This window comes from Macaca mulatta, chromosome 18 (genome assembly GCF_049350105.2).
Source record: "Macaca mulatta isolate MMU2019108-1 chromosome 18, T2T-MMU8v2.0, whole genome shotgun sequence".
Taxonomy (NCBI): Eukaryota; Metazoa; Chordata; class Mammalia; order Primates; family Cercopithecidae; genus Macaca; species Macaca mulatta.
The window spans coordinates 79248083-79273111 of NC_133423.1; the positions used below are offsets into that span (position 1 = coordinate 79248083).

The 25029-nt window shown below is 41.0% G+C and overlaps 1 protein-coding gene and 1 long non-coding RNA gene across 51 annotated transcripts in view; both read left to right on the forward strand.

Annotated features, from left to right (window-relative positions):
* The window catches only part of PTPRM (protein tyrosine phosphatase receptor type M), an 829686-nt gene that overhangs the window by 613630 nt on the left and 191027 nt on the right, over window positions 1-25029 (forward strand). The window lies entirely within an intron of this gene.
* LOC144336487 (uncharacterized) lies at window positions 13240-18139 on the forward strand. Its single transcript, XR_013408333.1, has 2 exons — window positions 13240-13530; window positions 16850-18139. It is a non-coding gene; the product is annotated as an uncharacterized LOC144336487 (long non-coding RNA).

Genomic DNA, 25029 nt, shown 5'->3' on the forward strand with positions numbered 1-25029 from the left:
TGAGCAGGGGAACGGGGAGGAGGGAATAAAGGCGAGGGCTGTACAGGAGACTCCTCTGACTATATTTTTTAATACCGTTTTGACTTGAGAACCAAATGTTTTTCATATCCCAGAAATAAATTAAATAAAAAATGTGAAACAAGCTCACCCTGAGATTGTGTATAGATGGAAACAGATGAATCTGACTATGTAGCAAATTGACAGTATTACCAACCTAGAGGGAAAAAAAGATTTCAAGTAACTTCTGAACACATCTCATTTTCTATATATTCTTGTAGGATGTAGCTAAGGACAAAAAACTAAAATCTTAAACTTTATTTAGATTTATTCTATTAATAATATTGATATTATTATTCTAAAATTATTTTACATATAGTAGGACTAAGTAAATAAGCCAATATATTAATGTAATTAAGAATTTAAGTTATCACTATAAGAAAGATGCAAATGCTTTGTTTAAAAGTAAGGAAAATCTCTGTAATACTAAATTTGAATTGGAAATAGTACAAAATCATATCAATATTAAGTCATTATTTAAATATATATATATATTCACACACATATTCTAAGCTTTATTCATGGGAATGAGCTAGAAGCTATGAAACTTCAGTAGCAGTGAGCATATATTACAACTAGATCGTGCTTTCTAAATACTACTCCCCAATAAAGAAACCAGGACCCCCTGAAGAAATTGCTGATGAATTTTAGATCTCGGTCAGGGATAAACCAGTTGAACCTATACCATTTTATGCCAAAATCAAGGTTGTACTCAAAGACTAATGAGATTATGTCAAAAGGACACGACCCTGTGTGAAAGGGCTCCCACAGGCCAAATTTGGGACAGTTTGGTCACCCAAAGAATAATGACAGGAATTCATTATAACACATTGAATTTTTTAAAAATGTATGCATCTATGGTAAACTTTAAAAAATCAAAAATACTAAAAATAAATAGAAAGGATGGGGGATGTTTTTCCTTACAGCATACTGTAATGCCAGGAAATAAATGTAGAAATGATAAGATTAGAAAATGACTATTTTGCAAAGCCCAATATAAAATCTAATGATAAGAATTGTCAGTGTTTGACAGAATGACCAGGTAAGAGATATTCTGGGAGTCAGAATATTCACATGACCTTCAAGTGTCACCTATAGATTACTTAATTATCTTATTTATGATGGAAAACTGAGCCTTAACAACAAATAGAAGAATTTAATAGTCAACACCTTGCTCAAATTTAGCAAAGCCGATAGTGATACAGCTTCACATTATGTCATTGAACTTGGATGTAGGAAAAGAAAAAGCAGGTACAGAAAGCGTGTGGGGGATAGTTGGATATATTGAATGTAGGCTTCCCATTAAATGATATTATAAAATCATTTTTCTTAGTTGTGATAACATTATTGTGGTTATATAGGAGCTCCATGCTGAAGTCATATTTAGGGATAGAAATAATATCTGAAGCTAAGTTGCAAATGGTTAGGGGAAATTCTATGTAAGATATAGACAGAGAGATATCGAGAAACAGCAAGCGAAAGCCAGGGTTAACAACTGCTGGAACCAGGCAAAGGGTACTCAGGTGTGTATTGAACTGCTCCTTTGCCTTTACTGTGGAGGGGAGGATGTTCTGAATGAGAAGCTGTGGTGAAGAAAGCTATCAAGGAGCAGTAATACAGCTGCATTTTCTCTTCCAGGTGCTTACAAATCGATTACATGTAATTTTTATTCTTCTTTCCAATTTTATACTTTCCAGTATAAAAGTCAACAAAATGTCTCTAACTCCCAAAGCCCTTTGAAAAACATGATTAAATGACAGCGTAAGGGTTTTCTTCCCCAGTGAGCTATGGTCAGCTGTAATGAGCAACAACTGTCCTGCAGCCTGTGGCCAGATGCCCTCCCCACGGGAGCCTCTTGTGCAGACTCAGGGAGCTTTGGTCACCTGGGCCCAACATGTGTGGAGCAGACAGCAGAACACAGTAGTGAGTGCACAGCTGGCAGCCTTCTGCTTTAAGATGCAGAAAGTGTTGAGGGACTTAGGGCTTCCTGAGTTAGAGAGACTGTGGGCCACAGGCCAAGGCTTAAAGAGAAAGAGCTACCCCTGTCTCAACTCCAGGCACAGTGGCTGTAGGAACAGCACCCAGGCCACTCTGCTGCATGTCGCTGACCCTTGGCCTGTCTTATTAAAGTACTGTGCATTTTCCAAATTGTTTCAGACACACTGGGTCTTCAATTTCCAGTTCTTGTAGATGCCGTATTAAGAAACGCACCAGCCCATATAAATCTGACATGTCTGGTTTGGGTTGACATTGACTCTTTTACCTTAGTGACACTGTAATGTCATACTCCTACGAAGATCCTCCTTGTCACACAGGGGGCCTTGAGAGGCCATTGTGAAATCAAATTTTCTTTCCGGTCATCTGTCCTTTAATCTTTTCCCCCTTATTTTATATGTCCAAACACCACAGTTCAAAATATGTTTAGAATCTTTAATTTGGCACTAAAACTTTAATGCCATCTCCTCTTCTTAGCATTTCTGTCTTCATCCCCTTCATCTTCCTTGGCAGCCTGACTATTTCAAAAGCTAGTTGTATCTATAATGGTTTTGTAGTGAATGTGGTCACTTATGGTAGCTGAGAACACTGGTTATTTTAGCCAATTGAGTTTTGAGATTGGTGGGAAAGAAATCATGGGCGAGGTGTTCAAAACCAAGAGCTGATTTGTGGAAAACAAGCATTAAAACACTGTCACTAGAAAGTGACGGCGGTGGAAGTTGTCTGTAGAGTGACCCTGCGTTCAGGGCTCTGTGTGAGGACTGAGGGGGCACCCTGAAATCCACACTGGAAACAGGAGGCCCCTTTATGAATAGGAGCTCCAGCTCCATCCATGGTAGCTGTAGGTGCTCATTCATTAGGCCTTACTGCTTTGTTGTGAGTGCAGTATCAACATGATTTATGGCATAGGCAGTCTGGAAATAACATAAACAGCAAATAGCACAGCCATGACTAGATTCATTCAACATATCCTGTCTGTTCAAAGGAAATATAGAAATCTACTTCTTAATGACATTTTTGTGCTGCTTTTTAATTTTTCTTGCTTTTGAAATACTGCGTTGTTCAGTATTCCTGTTTGGAAATGTCATACACTTAGAGTGACATAGTGTTAGCCCAAGACTTGGTGGTTTTGTCAGATCTCTGTTTTGTCAGATCTGAGCTGCACTTGCCTCTTTTACTATTGTAAGGATTGGGCATACAAACCTTTCTTCTCAGGAGTCAAAGAAGGTTCTCCTGAGAAACTGCCTCCCCAGCACCTGGGAGCCCCACCACCCGAAGGCAGCACTCTGCATGCAAACAGCATTCACCCTGAGGACAACATTCTGCACAGAAACCTCTCAAAACTACAGAATTGTCATCCACACTTTGGCCAGGAGTACTGGGAAGTAGCCAGGATGGAATTGAGTCAATTCTCAGCTCTTAGAAGATACTTTCTTTTTTTGGTTTTTTGTTTGTTTATTTGTTTGTTTAAATAATGTTCTGGGAAAGCCAGTTACAGAGGCCTTTCACAAGGACTTCATTGGCTACCTGTAACCTCTGGCCTAAGTATGTATTTGCTTTGTGGTTCCATCTCACATGAAATTAGTAGAAGGTGAACCCAGTGATGGCTGTCTTTAACAAGGGTTGACAGCTGTTAGGATGGATGTGTGAATTGACTCAGCCAGCACCACCATTTTGAATGGGTTAGGAAACAGTGAAAAAGAAATCTAAAATCCTATTACTAGTTATCTACCCAAAGGAAAAGAAAGCGCTGTTCACAATAGCAAAGATACGGAGTCAACCTCGCGTGCATCAATGGATGATTGTATAAAGAAAGCGTGGTATCTGTACACTATAGAATACTATTTAGCCATTAAAGAATAAAAGAAGTCATATCTTTGCAGCAGTATGAAGGAACTAGAGGCCATTATCTTCAGTGCAACAACTTAGACACAAAAAGTCAAATACCAGGTGTCCTCACTTACAAGTGGGAGCTAAATAATGTGTACATATGGGCATAGAGGGTGGAAAAATAGACATTGGAGACTCCAATTAGTGGAAGAGTGGGAGTCAGGTGAAAAAGAAATTCCTGAATGGGCACAATGTACACTGTTCGGGTGATGGTTACACCGAAAGCCCAGACTTCACCACTATGCAGTATACCCATGTAACAAAAATGCACTTGTACCATTAAATGTTATACAAATGAAAAATAAAGACAAAAAATCAATCCTCACATCATATGAGAAAAAAATGAAAAGAACACAGTTGACCCCTTACCTAAACTTAGGTAAAATTTGTATTACTAGTTAGTTGGTATTCCTTTCCACTTGAGCACTCTGACCAGCTCCCTGGTAGTAACAATCTTTCAGAAGGGTCTTAAAGAACTAAAACGAGCATCTGCTTGTATCCAATGAGCCATCCCCTAGAGTGTGAACCGTAATTTGGCTTGGATGAAGCTGGCAGTGAGGAAGTTTTGTAGGATTATCTTGCCTCGGCATTTCTTAAGAACTCTGGGATTGGAGTCTGTCACCTTAATCCCTTTCAGAAGTTCCAAGGTAAGCCTGCCTTAAGCTGCCTTACGTCAAGAAAAGGTCCTCACTACAGATGTAACAAGAGCTGTCAGATGCTTTCTTTTATTTTCAGGTGAAGTCCTATACCTCTGTTCCTTGGTGCTGTTACTGTTAGATGGGAACAGGAGTGGAATGAGCAGTGTTTACCTCCTTAAAGGAAAGTGCTATGCCAATACAAGGAGGTGTTGTGCAAGTCAGCAGTGCACCAGCAAACTGGTTTTGTGCAACTTACAAACTATCCTGTTTGCACATAGCATTTGCCGAAAATATCCAACTGCGTAGGACTAGTGCCCAGTAGAGGGATTGGCAGAAAAACACTCATTTTAGCTGACTTTCAAATTATTTTTCAAATTCAACACCAACTCAGTTAAGGAAGACCATTAGATTATGTCAGAAAGCAGTTTGGAAAACATTTATCATTTGTAGGGAGCCCAGCACTGATGTTTCTAAGTGGTGTGTGATGTTGACATGTTCCGGTATGTCACGATATGGTCCTTACTTCCCCTGTTATGAGCTTGGGTTAGAAGTCACCGTTCTTTTGAACCTTGATGTCACCTCAGGACAGTCTGCTAGCCCTCAGAAATTCAAAATTGCCTGAAGTGCATGGTGGGATGTCTATCTGTATCATACCGTGGGCAACCGTCTGACTTGAAGGCATCAAACAGGCAAACTGGAAAACCATGAAGGATGCTAAGTTTTGACTGTGTCTGGGTAGTTAATTGGGAGTGTATTATGTAGAAAGCCAAATAAATGCTTATTTCAAGCTCTTCAAGGTAAAGGACAATATTTAATTCTGGTTGGTTTTGAGAGATTAGTTTATGCCCATAAGAAATATTCAGAAATATTTGTTGAGTATGTGAGTGAACAGCAGGGCATTAAATAACATTACAGTCATGGTCTTTATGAGCATTAGGCCAGTGTTCTATGTAATGAGGTAAATTATTTAAGGTTCTTGTATTATTTTAGGTAAGAATATTGCTGTTTACTCAGTATTTTTTCATGGAAGATAGTGTGCTGTACAGATTCCATGTCACTAAGCTAAGCATCTATGAAGCATTATTGATAATCACTCAGTTGACTATTACATACAAATTTCAATGTGGTCATCAACACTTAAATTTCTTTAAAGTTAAAGGATAGGAAAGCTTACCAAAAAATGTTACTTTTTATCACTTAGTAGAATTTCATGAGTTACTAGTTTAGAACTTTCATTTCCATTCATAGGACAAGGTTAAGAGAAACAGAATTAAGAAGTTGCTTAGGAGTAGGCTTTTCTGTTTATTGGGAGTCAGTATTGGATATTCATAAATTTATAATCTGCATTATGTTTCAGCGATGTGTTAATGCTGAGTTCATAGGATTAATCAGGCCACATGCTGTCATGTGGTTTCACTAATATACTTCTCAGTCACATCAGCACTTTCTCTTTCACACCACACACAAAAAGCCTTACAGAGCAGTGGGTAAGCAGTCCTAACAGGCAAATGTTCAGACATAGTGAAAGAGAAGTTTAGTTTTTCTGTCATGGTTGCTGAACAAGATAATGTTCTCTAACTCTACGATAGGAAAATAGAGCCAAGGCACTTGGCTGCCGATACGCTCTCATTGAAACTTCATGCAGGACTTCACCAGTCATTAGAAGCTCATTTTAGGAATTCCAGCCTCGAAGGGATCATGGAGAAGGTGGGATGGAATGACCTGAGTCTGATGGGTGGAAACAGGCCACGCTTGCTCTCTCCCGGCTTCTCCTGTGTGGACACTCTGCCTCTGGAATTTTTAGTAACTGGGTACCTGTTGGAAGATTAGTTCCTTTTGCTAGGCTGTGAACTAGAGAGAGAGTATGCATTCATTTCACTAAAGTAAAATTTTGCCTTTTTTGTTGTTGTTAGACAGGGTCTTACTCCTGTCATCCTGGCTGGAGTGCTGTGGCACAAACATGGCTCACTGCAGCCTCAACTTCCCAGGCCCAGGTGATCCTCCCCCCTCAGCCTCCCAAGTAGCTGGGAGCTACAGATGGGTACCACTATACCCAGCTAACTTTTATGTTTCTTTATAGAGAAAGGGTTTTGCCATGTTGCCCAGGCTGGTCTCAAACTGCTAGGCTCACGCAATCTGCTTGCCTCGGCCTCCCAAAATGCTATGATTACAGGTGTGAACCACCACAGCCGGCCAAAATATTGCTTCTGATTTTTAGAAATTGAATCATATTTTTAGACTGAAGTTGTATCTTTTTTAAATGAAAGCCATACCTCCGTATTTCTAAGAAATCCGATGGGATCATCATCCCACCAGGTATTCACTGGGCTCCTGCTTGTGCTCCACTGTCTGTGCAGTGCTGGTTCTGTAGTGGGGAGAGGATCTAAACAGAAAGTAATCCAAAGGGCTACATCTGTCATTCTTAAGGGTGAACCGAGTGCTTCCCACCTTACCCTTTTGGCTACAACCAGTGGGATTGGCTGCTGCCTTATTGGCTCTGTTTATCTAGATATGGTGGACATAGCATTGCCCAGTTAGATGGGCTAATATACTGACAGCCCCCAAAATGCCAGATTCCAGAATAAATAAAATCACTCAGTCATTAAGGTGATGTATTTAACTGGGCTGGCTGGGCTAATTTCTCCACGTTACCAGTTATTACTGGGCAGACAAAGTCAGGTAGCGATGGCAGCAAAAGCCCATCTGGGGCCTGAGCCTGGAGGAGGAGGAGGCTGACCCGGCCCTCCTCAGATTGAGCTTCTAATGACTGGTGAAGTCCTGCACAGAGGATAGCTTCAGGATAAGGAGAGATCAGATCATGCCTGCTCCATCCCTGCGAGCTCATCTTCTCTCTCCCCCATCTGCATGGGCCTCTTGATTTTCTTCATAATAATAACACTGAAATCCTTTGAGTGCTAACATTACTGTAAGTGTCAGCTGTTTATGCTGTTATGTGCCTTCGGTTATTTTAGCCTTACCACAACACAGTAAAGGAGACACTAGTATTGTCCTTATGTTACGGCTGAGGAAACTGAACTGTGGAGTTTAAGTAACTGGCCCAAGGTAACAGACGCAGTGATCAGAGGAGCAGGGACCCACAGCCAGGCAGTGTGACACAGAGCCTGCGCTCCTCACTCATACCCTGCTTCAGGTGTCACAGGTCTTGGGAAGAAAAAGAGAAAGTTTACACCCTAAATAACATTGTAAAAGGACAGTGCACTGTGTCTGCCAGTCAGCAGAGCTGTTTGATGATACAGGTACGAGACACCTAAGCAAAGTAAAGTTGAGGTCAGTGCAGCTCTATAACAAAAGATAGGGAATGCTCTAGGTCTCAAAAAAAATCTACACCACGGATTTCTGTTTTCACCTACAGCTTAGTTGCCCAGGAAGATTCATTTATTATTTATTTAAGTAATACATCACAGAGACAAGATTCATTGAAGTGAAGGTATTTCATTTCCAGCTGTCCTACCGGGAAACACTGAGCCCAAATAAATCCTACAAATTCTCCCTGGAGAGGGAGCAGTGATGATTGATTCATTTTTGCATCCGTCAAATGCCTCCATAGGCCAAAGAGTGCATTTTGTTCCCTCCCTTAACAAGATTCTCTTACCTTTGTTTCATTCAGGCTTTATTGGCGCTGTGTTTATAAATGAGATGACAATGAAGAGAAATTAACACTGTATCCCAGTTTTCTGAGTCAAAGCCCCAATTCCAAACAGAAAAAAAAAAATCTTGTTGTTAAATAATATATGAGTGTTGTTTGTCACATATAATAGATATTGCTACTCATGCCCAAAAAGAGACTTTACAACTGTCCCTGTGCTAGGCGAATGACTGGTCTACAGGCTACAGACTATGCACAGAGCTCTGGGGAGGTCCTGAAACTCACCTGATAGCAGTGGCCTTGGGACTGAATATAAACTTCTACAGTCACAAGACCTTAAGAACTTACAAAGTAGTGAAAGTTTGGGAACTTCAAAAGCAGTGTCTAGGATGGCAGACGTCATTGCCGTGGTGCAGGGGCCTCTCTATGATCCCATCCCTGTGCCCCCACCGAGACTCAGGTGGACAGTTTGCAGGTGGGGAGGGAGCTGGGATGTGACTCAGCAGTCATGTGGGGCAAAACCAGGGTCGGGGCTTGACCCTTCTGGTTTAGCTTGAAGGTGGGGCAAGTGACTGGCACCTAGTCACAAGGCATTGCTGTTTTTACACATTTGACTTGATTTCACCCATCAGACTCAGGGCTGGCCCTGTGAGGCTTTTCCACTCCATTCAGTTGTTCTTTCTTGAATGTCAGAGGGAGGAAGTTGTAGTCTCTGTTCTGGGGAGCTAAACACACCGCAGCCCCTCTGGCCTGTGCCGTGACCCATGCAGCACAAAGGCTGGCGAACAGTAATCGCTAGTTCCAGTGACAACAACACTAACATTTGTACATCATGCAAGTTGTAGTCTTTTATTTTAACTGAACCTTTTTATTTTCAAATCATTTCCAACTCACAAAAAGTTATAAAAATAGTACAAAAATTGCCATATACCTTTTACCCAGATTTCCCAATTATTAAAATTTCACATTTGTGTGTTTCTGTATATGTGTGTGAAAGTCAGACACAATGCCTTTTTACTCCTAAACACCTGAGAGTAATTCCTAAAAAATAAACATATATTCCTTTACATAACTGCAATACATAAATTATAATTTTAGATAATTTAGTAAAATATATTTGTGTTACTCTAAATGGTAAAAAAAAAAAGTTTTTTCTTATATTAATTAATGTGATTAATAATACTATGACATGGAGATTAGAAAAATTAAGATGTAAGACCACGCACAGTGGCTCCCGCCTATAATCCCAGCACTTTGGGAGGCTGAGGCAGGTGGATCACAGAGATCAGGAGTTCAAGACCAGCCTGGCCAACATAGCAAAACCTGTGTCTACTAAAAATGCAAAAATTAGCCGGGCATGGTGGTGTGCGCCTGTAATCCCAGCTACTCGGGAGACTGAGGCAGGAGAACCGCTTGAATCTGGGAGGCAGAGGTTGCAGTGAGCCAAGATCGTGCCACTGCACCCCAGCCTGAGCAACAGAGCAAGAAACTGTCTCCAAAAACAAAAAAGAGAAATGAAGATTAAAAAAATATAATCTTCAGTTTTACATATATATTAATGATTGTTTCTTTTTCAGGTGATTATTTTTTAAAATATGTGAATGGCTCATTAGTACTTGTGTACTTTTAAAAACATTTATGAATATCACACCAAAATTAGATTTTGGTGCTATTACTATATCTCTCTGTTTATTAGCCTGCTCAGGCTGGCGTAACAAAATACCATAGACTGGTTGGCTTAAACAATGCACATGAATTTTTCATAGTTCTGGAAGCCAGAAGTCTAAGATGACGGTGCTGACCAATTCGTTTCCTGGTGAGGGCTCTCTTCCTAGTGTGTGGATGGCCACCTTCTTGCTGTGGCCTCCCATAGAAGAGAGTTCTCTTCCTGTTCTAATAAGGACACCAGTCGTATCAGATTAGGGCCCACTCTGAAGACCTCATTTAACTCTAATTACCTCGTAGATACCCCATCTCTAACCATAATCACATTGAGGATAGGGATTCGACACATGAATTTTGGAGGGGCACAATTCAGTCCATAGTGCATGGTCTGTCATTTCATTTCAACATCATTGGGGAACATCTTCAAGCACATGATACCTCCTTTGATGTGTTTTGCTGCTTAAAGGAGTGGTGAACCCTTGACAGAAACATTAGCATGGATTCTCCTCTATGTGTTTACTGACTTCATTGTGCTTTTCAAGTTTTCTTCCTCCTTATACAACATAAAACGACATTTTGGGAAAAGTACTCTGAATATTAAATGCATTGTGCAAATTTGATGCTGGTGCTTGAATTTCAAGGCAAGGCATATCATGGGCTTGACCTTCATGTCTTCAGACTCGAAGAGCTTCCAGTTTCTCAGACTAGATTATTATAAGATCTCACACCACAGTTATTTTTGAGGGAAGAGAGTGGAAAATAGAGATTAACCAGAAATCAAATTCCATTTTCCCAGCCCTCCCTTGGCAATGCCTAGTGGTCACATTTCAAAATACTATACACAGCTATTTTACAGTAAATAGACGTATTTTGAAGTGGTGCTAGAGAGGAGAGGGGCGTCTCTGCCATATTCTCGTTGTCATATCTCTGTTCATTCTGTGTTCGGTGTGGGCCCAGAGGACTGAAGAACAGTCAGTCAGCACCTCTACTTTTTGCCTATGGCATCCAGAAGTTTCTCCATATGCAAAAAAGCGTGGAGAGGAGAGAGAGATTAAGATGTTTCTGTCTGGTTTCAGTCATATTTTTAATTCTTCTTTCCCACTTTCATTTGTTCTCTGATTTTTTCTTTTTTTAATGGTAAGAAATTGGCAGGTTTCTCACTGATCTGCCTGTGTTTACCATACTGCTGATAATTCTTGTAAACTGTCCACCATCTCAGTTCCTTATCTCATCATAGCTTTTTATTTCTTTACAGATCAAGACCACCATCCTTTTAAGCATTTTTCTCCTTGATTCTGTCTCGATTATCCTGTTCTCTCTCACCTCCTAGGCAATTACCTTATCTTAATAAAATATAATTGGGCCAGTAGACATTTCTTTCTATTTGAAAAGCCTCCCACCGTAGCTTGTGGACTGATCTCCCTGCCAGACAGTGCACAGGTCCCCACAGTGTTCCTCTTCTTCCACGAAGGACCAGCTAACCTCATCTCAGGCAGTATAGGACTGATTGCTTTCCCATTCATCACCCCTGAAAAATGAGTTTACACTTTAATTTATAAATATAAAATATATTTTCTTGTTTATGGCAAATTAAACTGAATTATATTTGTGCAATTACTGAATTACATAACTGAATGTATATCTGCGTAGTTGAGATTATTCTTGGGAAATGCAAGGAGGGACTCCCATCTGATTCAATTATATGGAACAGCTCTAGGGTAGCACCATTCTAGGCTTTGAGGGTAACACGATGTAACTGGTATTGTATACATTAACATTCATAGAGTTCCTTGGCTGTTCAAAATAGCTAGAAATCAGAGAAGTATGATACACACTACTACGGAGTGAATTTCTGGGTATGTGTTATATTAAAAGAAAACAGTTTTTTTTGTTTTTTTGTTTTTTGTTTTTTTTGTTTTTTGAGACGCAGTCTCGCTCTGTCACCCAGGCTGGAGTGCAGTGGCGCGATCTCGGCTCACTGCAAGCTCCGCCTCCTGGGTTTACGCCATTCTCCTGCCTCAGCCTCCTGAGTAGCTGGGACTACAGGCGCCCGCCACCGCGCCCAGCTAATTTTTTGTATTTTTAGTAGAGACGGGGTTTCACCATGGTCTCGATCTCCTGACCTTGTGATCCGCCCGCCTCGGCCTCCCAAAGTGCTGGGATTACAGGCGTGAGCCACCAAAAAAAAAAAAAAAAATAGTAACACAAATTTCCGAAGTTTTTGTAGAACAACTGGCTTTCATTCTTGAAAAAGGTCAGTGTCATTAAAGAAAGAAATCCTGGGGACTGTTTTAGGTTAAAGAAACTAAAGAAACATGATGACTTGATGTGGTGCTTGATCCTTGATTCTTGAGCAAAATAAAAACTGTAAAAGACACTGGGACAATTTGGAAGATGCAGATATGCATATATGTTAGATCATCTTTTTGTGTCAATGTTATATTTCTTGAGAGTAATCACTATGTATGTATGTGTGAGTAAACACACACACACATAGTGAAAAATGGAAGTCACAAAGATTCATTTTTATCATTCCTTATTTCTTCTAAGCAAGTAAAAGATAAGTTTCTAAATTAGCTTTCCTACTAATAAATAAAATATTTTTCTTATGCTCAGTCAGGAAAACTAAATGGGAGAGGCAAGCCCACCTAAGTCCTTCCCTGTCAACGAGGGAGTGGAAAATACATCCTAACAGTGTACCCAGCGGCCTCTAGAGTGTCTGGTTCTGTATGTGCAGGATCACCTAAACCACATGCCAACTGCAAGGTGGTTTTTTCTGAGACTTCTTGGAAAAATAAACCCAAGAAATTCAAATCACTTGATGTCGAAGGATCTAAACAGAGATTGCAGACTTTAGCTGTGTAGCTCTCTGGCCGGTGAGCAGAATGAGATTGGGGTGGGGGTGAAATGGCACTCATTATTGAACACCTCTTCTGCTTACAGTTGTAGCAGCAGCAGCTAGCTTCCCCCCAAATATGACACTTCTTACTTGTCATCACTTATGATACTTTGGGAGACATTTTATCCTCTTCTTTATATGTGTGTGTGTTCAGTTGTGTGGGGAAGTGAATTGAGTCTTAACATTTTGAAGAAAAATAGACTTGTTTTCTTTTTAAATCCCTCTAGTCATTGAGTGAAATACTCTGGTAAGGCTTTATTATTGAAATATAAATAGAAGGAAGATTCGTTTTGAAAGCACAATGCCATCTTAGCACTAACACCAAAAGAAAAAAAAAATGAAGACTGTACTTTGATGTCAGAGTTTTGGGGGAGAAAACGGATTCCAATTTGAAGGGAGATGACCCGAGCTGGACAGCTGCCTCCACGAGGAGCCCCATTAGCGTAAGAAGGGGAGCCACGTGCTAGGAGGGCCATTTTCTCCGTTCTTCACACCACTTAGGAGTGTTCAGCAATCACATTTGGACTTGATACAGAAAATCACTGCATTGAGAGTCCTTCTTCATAAGTAAGCCATATATGGTAACTAAAAAAAAAAAAACCCTAACACTTCCCATCACAAAACAAATTTTTTGAGGATTAACAGGCTCGCGTTTTCTCTCTAGTGTGTCAGGGTTTGTGATACTTCTGGTCAGAGTGTGGAAAGAGTTTGGGCTATCAGCACATGCCATATTCTGTTTGCTTCGTATGCATTTGGAGACATAAAGTGATATTTTACTGGTAAAGTTTCTGCTAAGTGCTTAGATTTTCTTTATAGCGTTTCTCTTACACTGCTAAACAAAATATTGTGTGGCTAAATGATTTCAGCTTCTCTAATTTACTTGACAATTAGACAGTCGTTCTAGCCTTAGGAACAAAATATGTTCATCATAGAAAAATTAAGAATGTGATCTAAAGTTCAAAGCTGAAATATTAAAACATTTAGTAAATAGAAAGCTTTAAGAACTATTTACTTAATATGCAAAGAAACAGTCATTTCTCACTGCTGTAAATTCTGTTCCTGCACATGAAAGGAAAATATATCAAGTTTAACAATTCAATACTAAAAAAAAAACCCTGTTATGTGAGTTCTCCAAACAAACATCCCTATTATCCCTACATCCAGGTATGGCCTTAGGTTATATTTTTATGATTTTATTTTTGGAGATATATACCAAACGTGCATATGGTTTTCATCACTAGAAATAAACTACACCGAGTCCTTTGGGTTTGCTTTCTTTATTTCTTTATTATATGTTTAATTGATCATGTACTTTATAACTTTCAATATTTTGACATTTTAGAGTACAGCAATGTGCTGTATTGCTGTACTCCACATATAGTTATATTTGGAACGATATGTTATGCTTGAGTTAGAAAAATAATTTGACACATCCACTACCAATAACACATGTTCAGTGGATATCATGCCTGCCAGAAATACTTCCATTTACACACTGCTAGCTTTCATACAGAATTACTTACTTGTTCATCTCAGGACATAGTGTCAGCTTGTACTATGTAATATAAAATAATCTTATCTAGTTGCATAATGAATTTCTATTATCTGAGAGTTGTTTACATTTGATGGCATTTTCCCTCTTAGACAAAATGAAATTTAGTGAGAGGAAAATTGCTAACGTTTTTAAAGCCAGCACTGATATTTCGGCATTACGGCGTATTTGGAGTGCCCAGTGATGAGGATCACTGTTCTTTGGTGGCAGCATGTGAGGTCTGTGAAATGCGGGAAATGGTCTGTAACCTAATGGATCTCATAAGAACATATACATATTGAAAGGTGATTAATTTAAAATAAGGGATGAGCTGAGGATAATGATTGCTTTGGAGTTGAGCGAAAAGAGAGGTTACCATGGACCAAAAGAGAAGATGCATGAAGATGAACAAAAACTGAAGATGCACCAAGAAATGGCTGTTGTAATGGTGGAAGTAGAGAGAAATGCAGAGTAAGATGAGGGGGAGAGAGAAGACTGGAGGCACAAAATGACTTTGTCAAGGCTGAATTTTTTTTTCTTTTTTTTTTTTGAGACGGAGCCTTGCACTGTTGCCCGGGCTGGAGTGCAGTGGCACCATCTCGGTTCACTGCAAGCTCCGCCTCCCAGGTTCATGTCATTCTCCTGCCTCAGCCTCCCAAGTAGCTGGGGCTACAGGCGCCCGCCACCACACCTGGCTAATTTTTTGTGCTTTTAGTAGAGATGGGGTTTCACTGTGTTAGCCAGGATGGTCTCGATCTCCTGACCTCGTGATCTGCCCACCTCGGCCTCCCAAAGTGCTGAGATTACAGGCCTGAACCACTGCGCCTGGCCCTGAATGTTTTAATAAGCAACAAATGACTGATGCTCCTAAAGTAATCCATTCAAATTCACATACTTTAATAGAAAAATGGGCAAAGGACATGAACCATTAGTTTGTAAAAGAGAAGATGCAGATGATCAATATATGTATTAAAAGCTGCATAACTTCATTAATAAGCAATGAAATGGAAATTTTCAAAGTTAAATGCTGTGTATCACATCACATTGAGAACTTTTGAAATCCACTTAGGATACAGTGAAAAGGGCATCCTTGTGTAAGTGCTGGTAAGAATAGAAATTGATACAATTTTGGGGGAAGCAATTTATAGCTTGCACCACTACTCAAACACGAGTCTCAGGTAAATTAATATATTTAGAATTTCTTCTAAGGGAATTTTCAGATGCAGTGATTATAGATAGGGTTTATGGTCACAGGATTGTATATGACAGTGAAACATTTGGGCACTACCTAAATTTCCAATAATGGTGACATGAATAAATAATGGTGCACATTTCATTAAGTGTGATTAGTCATTAAAACCTGTGTTTTCAGAAAAAGAATTTATAACGTGGAGAAATCATGAAATAAGTGGTACAGTAAAATCCAAATGTCATTTAAAATACAAATGTATAAAAAAGACTGGATAGGAATACTCTGAAGTGTTAGCAATTCTGAATAGTAAAATAATGATTTGTATTTTCTTAGATCCTCTCTATTTTTTAGATTTTATGCAATGAAAATGAATTATTTTTAGAAAAATTATATTGCATGCTCTTGTATTTTAACAATTTATTAACACAGGAAAAATAAAATAGGTAGAGTGGAGTCCCAAAGAGAGGATTTTGTGAATCAGTAAGTGCCAGTATTATCCCTGCACCAGCCATGAGGTTGCTGAATAAAAAAGTGTGTGTTTGTGTGTGTTGGTGTGTTGTAAAGCTAGGAAAAATGTTTGGCAGTTTGAAAGAAATATATTTGCCAACAAATATTCAGAAATTAGGTGCTATATTTTTTTAAAAAGAAAACTGTAAGCATTCTTTATAGTAGGAGAAACAGGGAGTGCCGAGGTCAGAGGAGATGAGCAGAGTCTAGAACCTCAGGGAGCAGCAAACGATGGGCATGGTCAGCAACCATCACCGTAAGCCGAGCCCGTTCAGACTCCTGCAGGCCCCAACCTGATGCGTGCCCCCCGTCAGCCACACCACTTGTACACAGTTCTTTCCGTGCAAGCAAGTTATCTCAATCCCACAATAAACACCCTCAGTATGGCTAGTGCACAGGTACATGCTGAATATGTATCTCTTCATTCATTTAACAGATTCCACATGAGCAGCTGTGATAAGCCAGGCAAGGTTCTAAGCTTTGGAGAACAAAATTAACAAAATCTCTCCTCTTGGGGCGCTTGCTTTCTGATGGGAGGAGATAGAATGTAATGAAAATAAGTAGTTTGTACTACAGAGAAAAATAAAGCTGGGAAGGTAGATAGGGAGTGTGGGTAAGTGAGATTTGTAAGTAGAGTGGCCAGGCAAGGCCAATTTTTTCTTTTTTTTTTTTTTAAAACAGAGTCTCACTCTGTCACCTAGGCTTCAGTGCAGTGGTGCCATCGTAGTTCAGTGCAGCCTTGAATTCCTGGGCTCAAGTGATCCTCCCATCTCAGCCTCCTGAGTTGGGACCACAGGTGCAAGCCTCCACCCTCAGCTAATTTTAAAAAAAAATGTTTGTAGAGACAGAATCTCACTATGTTGCCCAGGTTGGTCTAGTACTCCTGGCCACAGGCCATTCTCCCACCTTGGCCCCCCAAAGTGCTGGGATTACAGGTGTGAATCACTGCATCCTGCCAAGGCCTTACTTTTGAGCCCATGATTCATAAAGAGGAAGGAAGCCCTGAAAATATCAGGTGAAAGAAATTCGAGGCAGAGGGAGCAGACAGCAGTGCATACAGGAAAGCATAAGCATGTGTGCTCTGGGAGGGGACAGCAAGGAGCCTTGTGGCTGGAGCAGGGTAAGCAGGGGAAGGAGTGTCGGCAGTTTAGGTCCGGGCTGGTGTGGAAGCCAGTGAAGTCAGATGGGGGCACAGGGCCTGCTGTAAACGCCTTTAGCTTTTCTTCTGAGTGCAATGGAGTCCCGTCGGAAGGGTTTGAAAAAAGGAGTGACATTGTCTGCTTTCTACTGTAGAACAGAAGAGTTTTCTGTACTTGTCTCCGGTTCCTTTTGGAGGACTAAGTGTGGCTGATGTGTTAAGCATAGACCAAGAGATAGCAAGGAAGGAGGCAAGGACACAAACGAGGAGGCTGCACGGACACTGTGAGCCAGAGGCAGTGATGGCTGGTCCCACGTGGTAGCAGGAGAGAGACGGGCAGATTTCAGGTGTATTTTCGAGGTAGGACCAAATGGGTTTGCTGATAGATTGAAGTGTCAAGAAAAAAAAATCAAGGCTGTCTCTGAGGTTTTCAGCCTGAGCAACTACAAAGATGGATTTGCCATTTTCTGAGAAGGAAACTAGGAAAATGAGGTCCGGGTGGGAAATGAGGGGAAATTAAAAATTCAGGATTTGTTTGGGGACTGAGAAATTTGAAATGTCTCTTTGACATCTGTGATGGATTTAATTGTATCCACCCAAAAAGATGTTGAAGTCCTAACCCCCAGTACCTCCAAAGGTGACCTTATTTGGAAACATCGTCTTTAGGGAGATAATCAATTTAAAATGGGGCAATTAGGGTACACCCTAATCCAATATTTTGTAAGGACAAGAACAGAAAAACAAACACAGCATGTTGAGATTCATAAGTGGGAGTTGAACAATGTGAACACATGGACACAGGGAGGGGAACAACACACACCACCAGGGCCTGTCGGGAGTCGGGGGTAAGGGAGGGGGAGCATTAGGACAAATACCTAATACATGTGGGACTTAAAACCTAGATGATGGGTTAATAGGTGCAGCAAACCACCATGGCGCATGTATACCTATGTAACAAACCTGCACATTCTGCACGTGTATCCTGGAACTTGAAGTAAAATTTAAAAAAAAAAAAAAAAAGGTGCTCAGGCAAGGTGACTCATGCCTATAATCCCAACACTTTGGGAGGCTGAGGCGGCAGATTGCTTGAGGCCAGGAGTTCAAGACCAGCCTGGCCAACATGGTGAAATCCTGTCTCCACTAAAAATATGAAAATTAGCAGGGCGTGGTGGCAAGGGCCTGTAATCCCAGCTTCTTGGGAGGCTGAGGCATGAGAATCTATTGAACTCAGGAGGCAGAGTTTGCCATGAGCAGAAATTGCACCACTGCACTCCAGCCTGGGTGACAGAGAGAGACTCTGCCTCACAAAACAAGGGGTTGGGCCGGGGGGAATTTAGACACAGGGAGAGAATGTGAAGAGACACAGGCAGAAGGCTGCGGGAGGACAGAGGCAGAGATTGGAGGGGTCCTGCCACAACCCAAGGAACATCTGGGCCACCAGAAGCTGGAAGAACAAGGAAGGGTCCTTCCCTTACAGGTCTCAGAGGGGGCATGGCTCTACCAGCCTCTGGATTTTGGATTTCTGGGCTCTATAATTGTGAGATAATAAATTTCACTTGTTCTGATCCATCCAATTGAGAGTACTTTTTACAGCAGCCCTAGGAAGTTATCACAGAATCCAAGTGGGAAAGCCGAGGTCATGGGTGGATAGGAAACTGTGGAGTTTAAAGGAGAGACCTGGACTAGAGAAATAAAATTTGGAGTTTTCACAAGATGATATTTAAAACAACGAGATTATATGATGTTCCGAAGGTGTACAGACAGTGGCCCTGGGGGAACTGCTGCTTTAAAAGGTTTGGGAGTTGAGGAGGAACTAGCAAAGCAAGCTGAAGGCATTGCTAGTGCTGTAGAGGCAAACCAGGAAGGATGCTTCCCAAGTAAATAAAGCGTTTTAAGGAGAAAGGAACGTTCATCTTGACCAAATGCTACTGGCACGTTACGTAAGGTGAGGACTAAAAAGTGACCATTGGATTTAGCAACATGGAGGTCACAAGAAATCCAGACTTGTTGTTACAGATAGGATCAAAGTCCTCACTGGAACGAGTTCCAGAGAAAATTGGAGAGGAATTAGAGATGGAGAATAAATAGCTCTTTAGAAGACTTCGGCTACTGAAAGCAGCAGAGCAATGGGATACCAACTGGAGAAATAAGCGGAGGAGAGTTGCACAGGTGGGAATAGAGAGAATTGCTAACACAGCCTCCTGCACAACAGGAAGAGATGAAATGTGGGGCATGGGGGAGGGCCCATCTCAGTGGCACAGTCATCTCAGCATCAGAACAGGGTGGAAGGTGGAGAAACTTGGGAAAGCCTGTGTAGGTCTCTTCTCTTCTTTTTTCTTTTTTCTTTCTTTCTTTTTTTTTTTTTTTTTTTTCTGAGACGGAGTCTCGCCCTGTCGCCCAGGCTGGAGTGCATGGAGTGTCGTGACACGATCTCGGCTCACTGCAACCTCCGCCTTCCAGTTTCAAGTGATTCTCCTACCTCAACCTCCCAAGTAGCTGGGATTACAGGAGTCTGCCACCACACCCGGCTAATTTTTTGTATGCTTAGTAGAGACAGGGTTTCACCATGTTGGCTAGGCTGGTCTCAAACTCCAGACCTCGTGTTCTTTCCACCTCACACTCCCAAAGTGCTGGGATTACAGGCGTGAGTCACCGCGCCTGGCCAGGTCTCTCCTGATTGACTCATCTTCCTCAATGAAACAGGAAGCAAGGTCATCAGCTGAGAGTGAAGATGTGGAGCGAGAGATCTGAGGAGACAGGGGGAGGCATGAAATTGTTCTGTAGTGAAAACGAAGGGTGAATGGACTGGGAAGGGCAGCACAACTCCCAGGCAGCATGAAGGGCTCGCGGGAGACCGTGGCCATGCACTCGTCGGCATGGCTGTGCCAGCCAGAGGAGAGGGGACTCGGTGCAGGGCTGTGACCAGGTGTCAGGGGTAGGCTGAGGAGTTGAGGGTTTTGTGAGGGAATGATGGGCATGACTGGCTGTAGGGTGAGCTGGGTGAGAAGAGAGACCAGGACAGAAGATGTCAAGACCTTTGCTGAATGAATGGGCAAAGATAAAGAAAAGAAACTGTCATCTCAAACAGTTCAAGTCAGGACTGCAAAAGAGGACCAGGTGCCTGTGCCTGGTAGGAAGGAGGACCAAGATGGCTTCCGAGAGGAAAAGTCTCAAAGGATGAATGGAAATTGGACAGACAGATGAGCAGGTGAGGAATGGGCAGGTCCAAGGAGAGAATGTCGTTGTGCCATTGCAACCCCAGAGGTGGCAATACAGGTGTGGCCTGCCGGTAACACACTTACCAACAGGCCCGGAAACTGCCTTCTTCACTACTGAGGATTAGTTCTAGTAATTATTATATTTCTTAATTATAAATGTAATGCTTATTTGTCACTCCCCAGTGTGTGTGTATACATACACATGAATTACGTATGCAACAATGACATATTTACATATGTAAGAAATTGTAAAATTATCTATGGCTGGACACAGTTGTTCATGCCTGTAATCTCAGTGCTTTGGGCGGGGCCAAGGCAGGAGGATAGCTTGAAACCAAAAGTCAGAGACCAACCTGGGTGCCATAGTGAGACCCGGTCTCTGCAAAAAAAAAAAAAATTTTAATTAGCTGAGTGTGATGATGCATGCCTGTAGTCCCAGCTACTCAGGAGCTTGAGGCAGAAGGATCACTTGAGCCTAGGAGTTCAAGGCTTCAGTGAGCTATGGCTGACCTCTGCACCCTAGCCTAGGTGACAGAGTGAGACCTGGTTTCTGAAAATTTAACTAATGTGTATACTGAATAAATATAAAACAAAAGCATATTGTCTGTCTCCTTCCCCTGCCCACCAACCATCTTCATTCCAATTTCCTTCTTCAGATCTCATGGACATTCTTCCTAGCCACCTTTAGGCCAACTCCTCATCTGCTGGGCTTCTTGCAGTATTCCAGAAAACCAGCCCGAAAATAGAGAACTCAAGCTCTTGTATGTTTAGTCTGGGTTCCTGCCAAATAACATGCAGCACTGTCGAGCATGATATGATGGACAGAGCTTGACACAAAGCATGACGGGGCATCCTGTCCACTTGCCTGAGTCATGAACATTTCATCATAGGGTTTAAAGTTTTTTGTTATAGATGTTTGATCACAAAAATAACAGAGGTGACTTATGCTTAGTATATTCTGTGAGGATCATTCTTACACATGAAGGGTAACAGCATGACCTTGATATGGTAAGGTCTCGGCATTGCAGAGGTGAACAAGCTGCAGAAGGTAATGGAAGTATGTGTGATCTCATAAACTGGACTCCTTGTCAGCATTCTTTTGATATTTCACAAATGACAAAAGTCGTAAGAGGAGATTCCTAGGGTTCAGATATTTAACTGTCACCCATTTTGTACTGCTTTTGAATGTGTTAAACTTTAGGATGGGGATTAATTAAATCATGCTATAAATTCAGGCCCAGAAAATGATGGAGAAAGAATTCCCAAAGCTACTAGCATCCTGCCATAATTGAAACGCCAGTTCACACCTGCAGGGGGCTTCTGGTGGTGACAGTTGGTAGAATGAGAGCCAGGATCTTACAGCAACAGCCCTTCGTAAAGGGCACATGAAAGCTCTTCATGAAGAGTGCAGAAAATCTCACTGTGGTCACTGCATGAAATTATGACCTCCAGTTTCTCAAAGAACTAAAAGTGAATCTACCATTCAATCCAGCAGTCCCACTACTGGGTGTGTAACCAAAGGAAAATAAATCATTACATCAAAAAGACACCTGCATACATATGCTTGTCACTGCACTGTTCCCTCTTGCAGAGATATGGAATCAAGCCAAATGTCCATCAACCGATGAGTGGATAAATAATATTTATATAAATATTTATATACCATGAAATACTACTCAGTCATAGAAAAGAATGAAATAATGTCTTTTGCTGCAACTTGAATGGAGCTGGAAGCCATTATTCTAAACGAAGTAACTCAGGAATGGAAAACCAAATACCACATGTTCTCACTTATAAGTAGGAGCTAAGCTATGCAAAAGCAGATGGAATGGTGTAATGGACATTGGAGACTCAGAAGGGGGCAGGTAGGGGAGTGAGGCATGAAAAACTATCTATTGGGGTACAATGTACACTGTTTTGGTGACAGGTGCACTCATATCCCCGACTTCATCGCTATCCATGGAACCAAAAGCCACTTGTACCCCTAAAGCTATTATAAAAACTTGTTTTGCAAGAAATCTAAACTTAAATTTTAGAAAATTAAAAAAAATATATATGACTCTGGATTCCTATACATGTCTGCTTCTGTTTGGTGTTGTATCGATAGTACCATAGTGACAATATTACGTAGCAGTTTCTGAACCACAGCTTTGGAAATTTGAGCAATGGTGTTTCCAATTTCATTTATTAAATTCTTTTAAAAATGTTTAGTTATGACCCATGATGGCAAAGAACTTTAGGTTTCATTAAGTGATAGTTTTGTATGTTATAGTATTCTGTGTTTTCTTTATCAATTAATGGATTTTTCTTCTTCTCTGCAGTGACCCTGTCTCTTTGAAGTTTTAAATGCAGACGAAGTTTTCAATAGTTGATTTGTACTTCTGATATGAAATTCAGAACGCCCTTGATCATGATTTTATTTATTTATTTATTTTGAGATGGAGTCTCTCTGTGTCACCCAAGCTGGAGTGCAGTGGCGCGATCTCGGTCCACTGCAACCCTCAGCCTCCCGGGTTCAAGCGATTCTCCTGCCTCAGCCTCCTGAGTAGCTGGGATTACAGGCACACACCACCATGCCTGGCTAATCTTTTTTTTTAGTAGAGATGGGTTTTCACCATGTGGGCCAAGCTGGTGTTAAACTCCTGACCTCAAGTGATCTGCCCCCTTTTGGCTTCCCAAATTACAGGTGTAAGCCACTGTGCCCAGCCATCCTTGATAATGATTTGAATCCACTTTTCCATAGGACCAAGCTTGACTATCTTTGACTAACACCATTTAGACCACATTATTAACTTGAGCAAATAGGATAAAATATAATATAACCTTTATTTTTTTTTTTTTTTTTTTTTGAGACGGAGTCTCGCTCTGTCGCCCAGGCTGGAGCGCAGTGGCCGGATCTCAGCTCACTGCAAGCTCCGCCTCCCGGGTTCACGCCATTCTTCTGCCTCAGCCTCCTGAGTAGCTGGGACTACAGGCGCCTGCCACCTCGCCCGGCTAGTTTTTTGTATTTTTTAGTAGAGACGGGGTTTCACCATGTTAGCCAGGATGGTCTCGATCTCCTGACCTCGTGATCCGCCTGTCTCAGCCTCTCAAAGTGCTGGGATTACAGGCTTGAGCCACCGCACCCGGCCAAAATATAACATTTTTTTAAAAATACCTTCCCTACATCCAGAACTGGGTTTCTGAAAAATAATGAATAGGAAAATTCATGGTCGAGGGACAGCATTGGGAAGCAATAGCAATAGGTGACCTGTGAGAACCCTAAAGTAGTTATTTCTTCATTCCACATCATACAATAAAGGTGAAGCACCACATAAACAGTCTGTCAATGGTATAAACATATTTTAAGATAGTAATAACAAATATTATGCAATAATTCTTATTTACCATCTCCTGCTTGGCAGGAACTTTTCAAGAATCTGCCATTTCCAAAATTTCATGAAGATGCTTATAAAAGCATCTCCCTTATTTCTGGAAGTATGCCTATTTTCCCATGTGCCTGGTGTGATAGACAATTGTTCAGAGTCATTGTGATTTTAAGACTCAGTTATTCTTTCTCTCCTTGCTTTAATTCTTTCCTTAAGTCCTACCGAGTGCTTTTTTTTCTTTTCTTTTCTTTTTTTTTTTTTTTTTTTTTGAGACGAGATCTGTCTCCCAGGCCGGAGTGCAGTGGTATGATCTCAGCTCACTGCAGCCTCGATCCCCCAGGCTCAAGTGATCCTCTCATCTCAGTCTCCTGAGTAGCTGAGAGTAGAGGCTCATGCCACCATGCTCAGTTACTTTTTTTGTTCATTTTTTGTAGAGACCAGGTCTTGCTATTTTTCCCAGGCTGGTCTTGAACTCCTGGGCTCAAAGGATCCTCCTACCTTGGCCTCCCAAAGTGCTGCGATTACAGGATCACCACACCAGGCACCTGGTGCTTCTTATCTGGTTCCTTGAGATGCAGAGTAACTGGGCTGCTTTGAATGAAAAAGTCTTGGAATAATCATTATTTAACCTATTTCACTTAACCCAGCCCCCTGTCTGTCAGTATCCAGGTTTCCCTAGCCTAAGCTCTCTCTGTGATTCCTTCCAGCTAAAGCGCAGGTGTAAGGGCCTTTCACAGAAGGGTGCAGTTCTCTTTCGGTCTTCTCCTTTCCCTTCATATTAATTGGTTTTGTTGCAGAAACCTGTATTTCTTTAATTTTTTTTATTTTTTCCCTTCTTTTTACAGATGTCATAAAAACCTGGTCATTCTATTTCTTTTTTTTTTTTTAACCCCGGTTCTCTCTCTCTCTTTTTTTTTAACTTTTTTCCAACAGGATTGTCTGTTTATGCATATCCTGTATATCTGGAATTGTCCCAATGACTTCAAATATGTGGAGGTATACATTTTTGTGCACTAAAATTTTGAGTCACAAGAATTTTTATTTGAAAGGGATCATGGCATCCTATTTTAATTAATCTCAATAACAGATAACTTGTTCAAGTCTAGAACCACAGTCTGTCATATCTACATATAACGGTAATAGCAGTTCGGATATGTAAAACCTGTTATTCCTCATCCCGTAAGGCAAAGAAAACACATTCTGTTGATACCTTTCATTTTGATACTTTTTCTCTCATTCATTGTGATTGGGGTGGTCATATACCTGTTTTAATTTATTTTTGATCGTTTTTCCTATTTTGTGTTTCTGAAAGACCAAATCTTTC